The sequence below is a fragment of the Ptychodera flava genome, chromosome 3 (assembly GCF_041260155.1).
Source record: "Ptychodera flava strain L36383 chromosome 3, AS_Pfla_20210202, whole genome shotgun sequence".
Classification (NCBI taxonomy): domain Eukaryota; kingdom Metazoa; phylum Hemichordata; class Enteropneusta; family Ptychoderidae; genus Ptychodera; species Ptychodera flava.
Window position 1 is genome coordinate 50,439,539 of NC_091930.1, and position 13,148 is coordinate 50,452,686.

General features: G+C 44.2%; 1 protein-coding gene across 2 annotated transcripts in view; it reads left to right on the top strand.

Annotated features, from left to right (window-relative positions):
* LOC139130232 (uncharacterized) overlaps window positions 1-12,625 on the top strand; it is a 37,349-nt gene extending 24,724 nt beyond the window's left edge. For both annotated transcript variants that reach the window (XR_011551824.1, XM_070695982.1), the window contains one exon: window positions 11,398-12,625. The gene's annotated coding sequence lies outside the window, so the exon portion shown is untranslated. The remainder of the gene's footprint in view (window positions 1-11,397) is intronic.
* The last annotated feature ends 523 nt before the right edge of the window (window positions 12,626-13,148 follow it).

The window sequence follows — 13,148 nt, forward strand, 5'->3', positions numbered from 1 at the left end:
GGTAGGAGAGCTGGCGAGCCACAAGACTTTACCCAAACAGATATAGAGAGAGAGATTTCACTCAGGCTAGAGCAAGAGAAACAAAGATGGAGAGTCGAAGAGAGTGAACGCTTAAACCAGGCGAAGGAGCAATGGTTGTCGGATGAAAGACAAGCAAGGGAGGCTTGGAAGGTAGCCATGCGGGCAGAAGAGAATGAGAAAAATGTCCAATTTCGGAAAGAAGTAGAAGAGAGGTATAGAAAACAGGAAATTGAACGGCGTGATTGGGAGCATAGAGAACAGTACAGGTGTGCGAAGGAAAACGGGGATGCTGCTGATGGAGTTGGTGGTGCGGTAGGAGGAGGTAGTGTGGCACAGAGTACGCCTGCGCGACCAGACCGATCAAGATCGCCCAATTTCACACCTGCTACAGGAGAGACTTCGCGCCCCAGATCAACAAGGCTGAGTACAGGAGAGTACAACATACCTGCCTCTTCACGTCAAGACATGTTTGAAGACAAAATCGCTCGTCTAGACAATGCATTGGAGAAAGAAAAGATGACCATTGGCCCGTATGGTAAAAAGTGGCAAACTTCTGACGCTACCCCTACGACTTACAGAGACAGCGATGGTAATTATACAGCCGTGTACTTGGGAGACAAACACAAGTTAAGTACATTTTCTGGTGATGTAAACCGCAAGTCTGACGTGGACTTCCAGACATGGGAAGGGGAGGTCATGACGTACATACATGGAAATAAAGAGTCTGCCATGTCGATGTTACGAACTATCAGAGCGTCATTGAAAGGTGGTGCGGTCCGACTAGTTGATGGAATGGGACCGACAGTCATGTTTGACCAAATGTTGAGGAAATTACGCAAACGCTATGGTAACGTTCAATCAGCAGAAACCTTACTGGCAAACTTTTATAGTAAGGGTCTTCAAAGAGATAATGAGAGTATAGCTGACTTTGCTAACCGCTTGGAGAAGGAATTGAATAAGGTACAGCGAAAGGGTGGTATACCCAAGTCAGCGATGGATGAACGGCTGAGAAGCACATTCTGGAGAGGTTTACGAGACGAAGGCGTTAGAGACAGTATTCGTCATCGGGTGAGCCAAGTTAACGATTTCGATGAATTGGTAGGGCTTGCACGAGAGGCTGAGGAAGAAGTCCGCGAGCGAAGACAGCCCCGTCCTTCGACATCGCGTTCGAGATCAGCTGCTGCCCACCAAATGATTGCCGATGAAGACGAGGAGATGGCAGACAACTCAAAGAGGACACTGCTTTCTGAAGAGGACATCATAGACAGTGCAGCTAGAGAATTTTCCCGACAACTTGAGCCATCTCTGAATTCGGTTGTGCAACGCTTGGACATGTTAGAGACGAAAGTTAGTTCTTCTTCGGGGTATGGCACACAGGGTTCAAGCTCCGCTAGCAATGCCAACCAACACAGACTTAAACAACAAACAGATAGACTGTATGCGGCTAGGCCCAGGGCACCTCGATGCTGTTTTGGATGTGGCGATGTTGGCCACCTGGTGCGAGACTGTCCAAACCCCAAGCAACAGAGCTCAACATGCTACCGCTGTGGAGAGGGAGAACACTTCTCTAGGGACTGTCCACAAAATACAAAAGACAACTCTAAACAAACATTGTCGGCATCTGGCAAGTCAAATAACAAGGCCCGTAAGTCTGACAGGAGTCAAACCAAAAATGTTCGGCCAGAACGTGACCCACCTGCTAGGTATCAGCGCAGGAGATTACAACGTAGAAAACGGTATCATGCATCAAACGGAGATGACAGAACGACACCGTCGGATGTACACACAACTGACCAAACCCTGCGGATGATGCAGACAGATATACGCCGCAGAGTGGTTGGACCAGCATATGAAGAGGCGATTGTAGTGGATGGCCATGATGCCCGCTGCCTCATGGACACAGGTTCGCAAGTTACTACTTTGAGTAAGTGGTTTTACGACAAACACTTTTCTGACCGTCGCTGGAAGCATCGGCTGATGATTTGCGTATACTTGGAGCCGGTGACCAAGCTGTTCCATTGTTGGGGATCCTGGAAGTACAGGTGAGACTGCCGTCAGCGATATATGGCGTAGAACAGACGATGGATGCCCTGGTGATAGTTGTCCCCAACACCGAATATGGAGACCAGATACCTATAACACTGGGCACGAATGTGTTAGAACCATGTATGCGAGCTGCGGCAGTCATCAGAAAATCAAATCACAATAAAGTTGACAAGATGTCCGTCCCAGGAAGACGAGCGTATGACAGAATTCAGTCCAGGTACCGTTTCGCTGGCAAGGATGGCCATGTGGGGTCGGCACGTGCTCTTCTGAAGAGATCAGTTATGATTCGCCCGGAAAGTAGCGTCATCGTGACCGGCAAATTGTCAGGCGCAACTGCGAATGATGAGTACATTGTCACCCAGCTGTACAGCAACGGCAAGTCCAGTTGTTACAGCGATGCGTTGCCAAGTGGATCAGTCTACAGTTCCTGTCAGGTTATACAACGGTAACAACCACAACATAACAATCAGACCTGGCAGTGTTATCGCGGAAATCAACGCAGTGACAACTGTAGAGAGTGTCCCTATGAGTAGACTGGATGCAACCATAAACAGTATCCAGGCTGATACCAACAGTGACTCATGTGATGACATTAAAGGCACTACTATAGAGGGTGTCAAATTTGATCTAGACCCAACACTATTGTCCAAGGAACGTCTTGGAGTGGTGCGTGATTTGTTTCGTCGGAATCTGGGTACATTTTCTACAGGTGATATAGACCTAGGGAAGTGTGACCTAGTGAAACATCGCATTAGACTCACGGACGACATACCTACACGAGAAAGACATCGTCGACTGCCGCCAGCAAAGTACGCGGAGCTTCGCCGATTGATACAAGACATGATGGATTGTGGCGTCATAAGGGAGTCTAACTCGCCGTACGCAGTGCCGATTGTCTTAGTTGGGAAGAGAGACGGAACAACCCGGCTATGTATTGATTATAGACGCTTGAACAGCAAGACAATCCGGGACGCCTACGCGCTTCCGAGGATCGAGGAAAGTATGGAATGCTTGAAGGGAGCCGACTGGTTTTCCACAGTTGACCTCAAGTCGTCCTACTGACAACTATTGATGCACGAAGATGATATCGAGAAGACAGCATTCGTGACTCCGGTTGGGCATTACGAATGTCTCCGTTTACCCATGGGGCTGTGTAACAGCGCTAGCAGCTTTCAGCGTGCAATGGAGAAGTGCCTCGGAGACTTGGTTAATCGCACGTGTATAGTCTACCTTGATGATATTGTGATATTTGCTTCAACGTTTGAGGAGCACTGCCAGCGTCTTGATGAGGTACTCAGGCGATTGAAGAAGCATGGCTTGAAAGTGAAGGCTTCTAAGTGCCAGTTCTTTCGGCGAGAGGTCAGCTTCTTGGGACACATTGTGTCGCATGAGGGGGTGAAGACCGACCCAGCGAAGACTGAAGCGATTAAGACCTGGCCTGTACCCCGCAGCGCTAAGGAAGTCAAAGTTTTCCTTGGAGTGTGTGGCTATTACCGCAGATTCGAAGAGGGCTTCTCCAAAATCGCGAAGCCCCTGAATGACTTGACCACAGGACTCTACGTAAAGCACAGGACGAAGGGCGGAAGGATGGTACGACAGAAGCCACCAGAATTTGTGTGGACAGAGAAGTGTCAGGTGGCATTCGACACCTTAGTTGAGCGTCTCACAAACCCACCCGTCCTCGCATATCCTGATTACTCACTGCCTTCGAGCTGCACACTGACGCGAGCCTACTTGGGCTTGGAGCAGCACTATACCAGGTACACGAGGGAAATGTAAAGAGAGTGGTGGCATATGCCAGTCGTGGGCTCTCGAAAAGTGAGAGGAAATACCCAGCCCACAAGCTGGAGTTTTTAGCGCTAAAATGGGCTGTGACGGATAAGTTCTCTGACATGCTGCTAGGCCGCCATTTCCTGGTATTGACTGACAACAATCCCCTAGTGTACGTCACCACCAGTGCCAAGCTAGATGCTACCGGACATCGTTGGATGGCAAGGTTGGCAGATTATGACTTTCGGATTGAATACCGCTGTAGAGTACTCAACAGAGACGCAGACACGCTCTCTAGGAAACCACAGTCGGGATACTCAACAGATGCAGAAGGACATCCTCACTGGCTTGATTGGGTCCCTCCAACCCCTCAAGAAACAACAGTAATGAGTAGCCAGATGGTCGTGGCAATTCTTGAAAGTAAACTTGTCCCCATGGTACAAGCCATGGAAATTATCGGCAAAATTCCAAGGTGTAATGTCCAGACGTTGGCTGACCTGGTGCCAGAAGGTACTACGACATTACCCACCATTAGTCGTGCTGAGTGGAAGGATCTACAACTGGCAGATCCGACAATCGGTGCGATATACAACTATGTCCAAAGAGGTGAACCACCTGACCGTCAGCAACGTGCGTCAGAAACTCGCCAAGTATCTGCAGCATTGCGAGAATGGAAGAAGTATAGGTTGTGTAATGGTGTGCTGTACAGGCAAAGAACAGAAAAGAGAGGTAGGACAGTATACCAGCTATACTTACCACCCAGCCATAGAGAGACTGCCATGGATGCATTACACGACGAGATGGGTCATCTAGGCCAGGAGCGTAGTATAGAACTGATGCGGTCGCGATTTTACTGGCCGGGTATGACAGATGACATCATCAACATAATCCGTCGATGTGAGAGGTGCACACGCCGGAAGATTGCAGCTGGAGGTCGTGTAGTTGCTCCCTTGGTGCCGATATTGACAACGATGCCTTTAGAGTTACTGTGCATAGACTTCCTCTCCCTCGAGCGATCAAAAGGAGGATACCAGGATATCTTGGTCATGACGGACCATTTTACTAAATATGCCATAGCAGTGCCAACTAGAAATCAAACTGCCAAGACAACTGCAAAGGTCTTGATGGATACATTCTTGCAGGAAGTCGGCATCCCAACCAGGATCCACTCCGATCAAGGGAGGAATTTTGAGAGTCGGTTGATTGCTCACCTTTGTACTTTGTTGGGCGTGAAGAAGTCGCATTCGTCCCCATACCACCCTCAAGGCGCGGGAATTGTGGAACGCTTCAATCAGACGTTACTAGGCATGTTAGGTACGTTGCAGCCAGAACAGAAACAGAATTGGGCTCAACAAGTCAAAATGCTGACTCATGCATACAACTGCACAACGCATGAGGTCACAGGTTATTCCCCCTGGTATTTGATGCATGGACAACACCCGAAATTGCCGATAGACTTATACCTTGGATTAGCGCCTACTGATGAAGAGGAGGGGACATACGACCAGTACGTGGAGAAGCTGCGAAAGGACTTGCAAATGCCCTACAGGATAGCGGGCAGCAGAATGGCTAGCAAAGCACAGAAGAATAAGTACCTGTATGACAAGAAAGCAAAAGATGCTGAATTGGAACCAGGCGATCGTGTGTATGGTGTGCAATGTGTCTATCCAAGGCAAACAGGAGCTTTCTGACAAGTGGGAAAACAGTCCTTATCTAGTCGCGAAAAGGTGAACCCTAACATCAAAGTCTACGTACTGGAGACAGAATTTGGAGGGTAGCCTAAGACAGTCCATCATAATTTACTGATGCCATGCTATGCACTACCAACAATTTCTCCAGATCGCCCTATGCGCATACCAAGGAGACAATCCTCTGGACCAAATGCCTGCATACAAACTCCGACTAGACATACACATAGAGCAGCTGCAGAACCAAGCGACGCAGAAAGTGAAAGTTCTTCCATGATGAAGATTGGGCTCAGAGAATAAGAGTACAACGAAGTAGTCAAACAAGACCCTCAGAAGTACAGATGCCAGAAGCCAATCCGCCTGAACAAGAGTCACATTCTGATGGTGATTCAGAAGGCATCAGTCCACCTCATGATCAGCAACGGAACGAGTCAGCACAGATGGTGAAGCATCGTTAGACAACAACCCAAACAGCAATGTGTCGCTACCCACTCCATCCGGCGACAATGTGGGAATGGCAGGAGCAGACATTCAGCCAGACGACACAGCTGCCATGTCGTGTGGTACTGACGACGACAAGAGTGGTAAGTCTACAGATACATGTTTGTCAGACACCCATATCAGCAATGCAAATGTGAATACGACTGCTCAGAGTGATGCTGTGAGTTCCGTGCACTGCGAAGAAGATGTGGTGAATGTTACCAGTCAGGCGTCGGAACCAAGTCAACATGATGAGGAGTGACTGATTCCCCTAGCGTCAAGGTTGAAACGGAAGTAGCAGATGACACAGCTACAGAATGACGGTATCCAACGAGAAATTGATAGAAACCACAGTATTATGGCTACAGTAATACGAGATATGTCGATCACAGGTTAAATGCAGAAGCACCAGCGTTCATGCCGAACAATGAATTAGTGGGATGTGAACCACTTCAGATGCCTTGCTACCCTGTGATCCAGGGGACTAGAACAAGAATAGAGTTACCTGGTCTGAGAAACAGAGAAGTGTACAGTCATCAACTTTCTGCGAGAAAGCTGGCTGCTATGAGAAATTCTGAGAGAAAGCCAAGTTATGTTGGAGTCTGCAAGAGGGACGAGATTCGTCGCCTGCGGACTTCACAGCCAAAGCCACCTATTTTGGGAAACAACCCATATCTATCAGACTGGCGATATATACCATTACCGACAGTCAGCCATGGACGACTATAGAGTAATGTTACCAAACAAATTTTAAGTTATGCATTGACCGCTTCCACTTACCGATTCATGTACAGGTGTGTGTGCCATGTAGCTACTATGTAAAGAGGAGCCCGTTTGTGATGGAGTATTTCAAAGGGTCCTGCCACCAGGTGTGTTAGGTGGAATTCTCGCCCTGCTGCATTGTTCCCGTACACGCTATCGTTTAGCGTAATTGCAAGATTTCGAGTTGACATTTATCCCTCTCATATGGCTTAGCAAGTTGGGGGACGGTGTGACATGCGGCGGAGAGATAGTCGGCCATGGCACGAGTCGGAGACAGAGTACCAGAGATGTGTTGGTACGGGTTGGATGTGGAGGCGTGTTGAACATTGGTCAAACAAATTATACGCAGAACAAATATATAGACGGCGGCAACCTGTGAAGTCGCTAGCCTGCGTGTTTGCCAAAGTCTATGTGTGGTTTTGTTCTTTTATGTTAACAGAATTTCTTACTGTATTTGTTATAGGTGTAGTCAGCACTGACTGTTTGCAGCAGAGGAGCCAGTCATTCATTACCTATATGGCTTCAGTCTCTTTTGCTTGCAGGGTTAGCAGTGTAATGTTGTAGAGTCACCCCAACAGTGCCCACCTGGATTGTCCTTGGATGACCCTTGGTCATATCTGTGAACATTCGTATTATGTAACTGTTCTGCTGCATGTATTTACACCTCACCCCTGAGAGGGCTTACCTGGTATACCTTATATACTAGAGTGGTTACTTGTAGGTAGGACTTCTAGATTGTCAAGGAAGAGCAAACGCATCCTTATTAGACCGCAATGTAATAGGTCCGTATTAAGATGAAGTTTAGCTATTGTAGTCAAAGCCACTGTAAAGAGTTGTGTGGTACATATTTCCATGTAGGGGCAGTTCCAGGGAGGGTTGTTGGCATGTCTCCCCTTACACTCCCAGTCGGCCGATTATCGACCGATGGTGGAAATGGAGGATAAGGGATGACATGCTTTGGGAGGGAGGGTATCACATGTGTGATTTCACTCATTTTTTATTTAATAGAGAAAAAGTAACTTTCATATGTTGTCAGACAATTTCTACACGTATGATTAAGTGAATGTGTTTGTTTTGTGCACTCAGTAACACTTACACAATAATTATAGGATTGTTCGGAGATTATGCGATGTTATATTGCTGGAGATATAGACTCTATAAATCTTTGTACGTTTGGATGGAGATGGTGAATTCGAGAACATTTTGCTGGTCTTGTGCGGTAGCCAGCGAACAGAACACCAGCCAAGAAAGTTTGAGCGGCTAAACGCCAGTGATTGGCGGGCTATGACGTATACTATGTCACATGTCTGGTGACGTAGAAGAAGAAGCTGGAAGACGGCATGGGGCCGGACGCGACTTGTGTACAGTCGAATTTCAAACTTTCTGTTCCGACGTTGTGAACGTCAGAACTGACTCAACCATCACACAGTCTAGTACGGGTGAGACTCAGGAACATTTTTAGAGAACATTCAATATGTGGTAAGAGAGACAATTTCTGACAGAACGATCCATCGAGCCCGACCACGTGTGGGCGAGTGACGTAGCTACGAGTGAAAGGACAGACCGGAAGCTTCGGCGCGAGTGGGAACTCACCAGCCTGTAAATGGAACTTCTATGCACCTTCAACGCTACGCCGCGCTACCGGACCGGACGCCAGGAACAGTAACGATCAGGTTTAGTAGATATACACGCTTGTAGGACAACAAAGATTCTCGTCCTTCGAACTGTGTAAACTTTGCCTACAAATCCGAGCTTTCGGCGGAATCGAAATCGTGCTTTAATAATCACACACACACGAGTGTAAGTCGATTTTGTATGAGTGATTCTTTGCCGCTTGGAGGGACGTTTATAGTTTGGATCGTGGTGTGAAATTGGTTCGAAAAGTGGGCGATTGTTATTTCCCTACAAGAAGGCTTAGAATAGTATGAGTGTTTGTACAAGTTGTCTGACACTGAAATACTGTTGTATTAGTTTGATAGAACTACAACTGAGTTCAGGTTTATGTTTAGTGTTTACTGAATTTTACTGAACTGTTGCATTGTTCGAGTATCAGTTTAGAGTTAAAGCCTCACTGCTATAGGCTACCTTTATTTTCTGTACACTTGTTAAATTACTACAGTGTGTTCAAACTTTGAGATAACTTTTATTTGTCATAGTGACCGGAAATACTGAAGAGTTGTCACTATTAGACTGCTGAGTTTGTTTTGAGTGCACACCATATGAACAGAGAACTGGTGTATTTCTATGTGTTGTGAGTACAGCCAGTTCAAAGACATTAAGGCTTACTAGCACATAGCTATCATGTTTTCAGTGTTATTCAAGTAAATTGTGACGTCACGGAAACAATTTCTTTGATGTGTTACTGTCAGTGTTTGCTATACTTGTTAGCGAGTTGTCAATCATTGTACAATACGGGGGTATCTGCGAATACCCGCTGTTCTTGTTGATTTATTCTTGGGTAATAAATATTGTTGTTGGCGGAACTGTTGTGCCAACTGATATGATTGTGAGATCGCTTTGTATTGTACATTAGAAGTAAATACCACCTATCTGAGCGAACTATCGCGAAAAGGTTAAGAGGTCTCAGTGGAACGAAAGTGAGGAACATTTTAATTGTCAGTTTAGGCACAGACTTTCATGCCATTTGACAATATACTTTTCTTATAGTCACGCCTAGCACAACTCAAACAAATTTTTGTCAACTCTCAGGTGTGACATGTCCAAACAATGACAACGTTACTTGTTTTGATTCTAATGTTTTACTTTTCATTAACTTTTAAAAATCTCAATTAAATAATTTACTTTACAAACAATGTTATTATTTTGCAGATTTCAACCAGCAACATACGATTGGCCCAAATTTCTCGTATTGTTATATCATTTTTTTTCAGTTTCCGTGTGTCGTCAATTTTACCGACGTCATTATATTTAAATGGCGTCACAAAAATCTTCACCAGGTGCCGCAACTTCCACATCCAATGTAGCAAAGAGCTTTACATATGACTCTAGCATGTGCTGCAAAGTACACTACTGCATGAATAACATAATGTTTCAGCTAAACATATGTTTTTAAATACATTGTACTGTGCAAATTGTTCATAAGGCTGCGTTCACAAAAAAGGTTAGAGGGAGATGCTGGAGAAATTCAGGGGAGATTCGAAAATTTTGGGGGTAGTGGAAGGGGGACTTAAAAATTTTGCTCGGCCTGTAGGGGGGACTAAAAAAGTTTTTGGTTCCCTTTTACGTTTTACATTTTACAATTCCAAGTTGTTGTTGGCAATTCAGTGAAAAATGGTACCATTTTTATGTCATGCCATTGTTGTAATGTTTGTAATACTTTAACAAAATCTAGAACTATTTTGTCACATTTCAGGACTTTTATCTTGAAAAAAATTAAACATGTATGATTTGTCATAAAAAACAAACAAACGAGTCTAGTACCAGGGCAGAAGCTGCAACTGTTGATGATTTTGGCAATATTTCTAAGCAATATATCAACTAAAGTTTCTTGATGATTCCCTACAGCATGCTCAAACACACAATATTCAGTTTGTCGACAAAGCCTGTATATATAAGTAAGCTTATATGTTAGGTGATAATTTGATTAGAGTCCAGACTAACAGTCAGTTGTCAGAGATACAAATGCATGGTACACATACACAGGCTGCGTTAGAAAGCTGAATAATGGACAGTTCAAAAAGCTGTAGGGAGTAGAACAAGAAAAAATTTGTATAAATTGAACAAAAATATTGTCAATATTATCAAAGTTAATACAATTACTCCCTAGGGGTAGTGTCACTAATAGGTACCGCCCTGATAATGCAATGTCATTGTCACTGCAGACCTGAGCAGTGACGGAGATAGCTCTGACTCTGATGTACATGGTAGTTGAAGAATTGAATTGAATTCAAATTGAATTACTTATTTTTTTAACCGAATTTGGCATTATTACACCCCAAATTTCAGAGATGAAGATATTTATTTGATAGAATAATTGAACCTTTCAGTATTGTCAACTTTGAGTAGCATCGAATTCATATATGTCTTGTACTTTTGAAACAAATTTTTTAGAGGTCACTGTGCTCAATCTTTTACACTATGACAATAAGCCAGAATTCACGATTTGCCTACTGTCTCATGATCATCATTTTGTGTGCTCTTCGGCAGGAGCAATTTACCTGGCCAAAGTTGGATTAACTCAAGTTGGCTTAGACTGATAAATCCAAAAAGTTCACTGATGCGTTTAAAAACGAATCAACTGAAGAACTTGATTTAGGAATATGACTTTACAAACTGCTAATAACAGGTAGTGTTGACCACCTGTGAGCGGAATGGCGCAATACGTGTTTATTCTTTCTGCGCACACATCCTTTTACTGATATACGCGTTTGTGATAGTTGGGGGAGACTTGAAAAATGTTGATCATATAGAGGGGGATTTGAAATTTTTTAAAGTATTGAGGGGGGATCTGAAAAAAAAAAGATTTCAATCGTGATTCTTCCAGCCCCCCCCCCCCCCCACCCCAATCGCTATTTGTGAACGCAGCCTAAACATGGACTCAGCACATTCATGCAAAAACTTATTTTCAACCTTTGTTCAACCGCTATTGTCAATTATTCTCGCTGAACAGGCATTTGGGAGAGTTTTTCAAGTATCTATGGAAGATTGAAGGCATACATGACGCTCGTCGGATAGTGTGCGGTTCTTTATCGCTGATGGAGAGCCTTGAACAAGCACTGCCACACGTACATATAGAGGTGGCGACGCAGGAACATAGTATTTGTTTTGAGGAAAGCTTCAAAGAAGATTCGAAAGAAGGAAATATGATTTTAGATTTCTTGTGTGGCACGCGTGATTTCAGGAAAATCTGCTCCAAGGAACTTACCGACAAATCAATGTTATACATAACAGAAAATTGCCTGCGCGTAGTGGATGGCAAGCGGTACTTCATCGCAGACGAGGAAGACTTCGTGCTTTTTAAGGACTGAGCATGGACATCACCTTGCGGGCTCCATTTAACGGAAATTTAGCGGTACAAGGGAACTTTCAGTCGTCACATGCCGATGGGCCGGAGGACATCGCGATCGGGGATTGGTCAACTTTGTAAAACGATACCTCCCACAGAATTCCAATCTAAACAACGTCCCTGATTTCAAAAGTTGAAATCTTGAAATCTGGAATTTGATATGTTTTCATATCTGTAATATAAACGGTCTTAGGCTGATCAAAAAGTTGAAACTATCCTTTGTCTATCCGTACGTGTATGTCCCTTGGACTCTGTTATCAAGTGAAACGATAATATGAGGTTATCCCTCGATATCACCTCTTGGTGGGGTCGTATTGCTGCTCGTGCGGTTGTGGGCCGCGACTCGTGTGATGCGGCCCACAACCGCACGAGCAGCAATACGACCCTACCAAGAGGTGATATCGAGGGATAACCTCTTTATCATATACTTATGTCCACGTTATTGAATGATAATAAGGATTGGAGGAAATTGTTGATTGTTTGCACCATGATGTGTCGGAGTAAAATTCGGTCAATAATCAAGCATATTATATAAAAGGATACATAGAATACAATAAGTTGTGGATTGAAAGAATTCGTTACTAGCAAATCTCAATATATTCGCATATGTATGGTAAACTGTCATTTTGGGCTGAAATTCGAATTCCACTATCACTTATTGAACAAAATTGGAGTGCTCAACACGCATATTTATATCAATGTATATTTATATCAATTTTCGAGAATGCACAAATGCACAGATTTGATATTTTTATGGGATTGACGTTTAAAGATGAAGGTCAATAAAATGCCTTACACAGGCATGTCAGTTTCTCTTTCTGGTCAAGCTTTACATGGCGGCTGTTGTCATGGTTATGGATGCAGCGTTTATTAATTCCAACGTGGGATGTGGATGTGTGTGTGTGTGTGTGTGTGTGTGTGTGTGTAGGTGTGTGTGTGTAGGTGTGTGTGTTGCTGTCCTACTTAAACGGGAAAATAATATGAGAATAAACATTTACAGGCAGAAGTGCAAACTCTGATATGAATCGCCTGCTGATAGTCTAAGTTTTTCAATATAAGGTAATTCAGACGTTTTGTAAGGAGTGTTTTGGCTACAGTTGGGGTCCAACCTAGGTCAAAAAAAGAACCAGGTCTTTGACATTTCGTGGTCAATTATTGACAAAGCATCAAGTTACTCTAACATAAGCAAGCGATATAATCTTTGTATATCAGAAAAGCTACATATCATCAGTGCTGACAAATCTACGCTGTTAAACAAACGCTCGGAGCTGGTTTCAAAATGTCGCCACCAAAACAAATAATATTTATCAAATTTTAACACCACCTACAAATAGAATGGTACGCCCCGATCATAC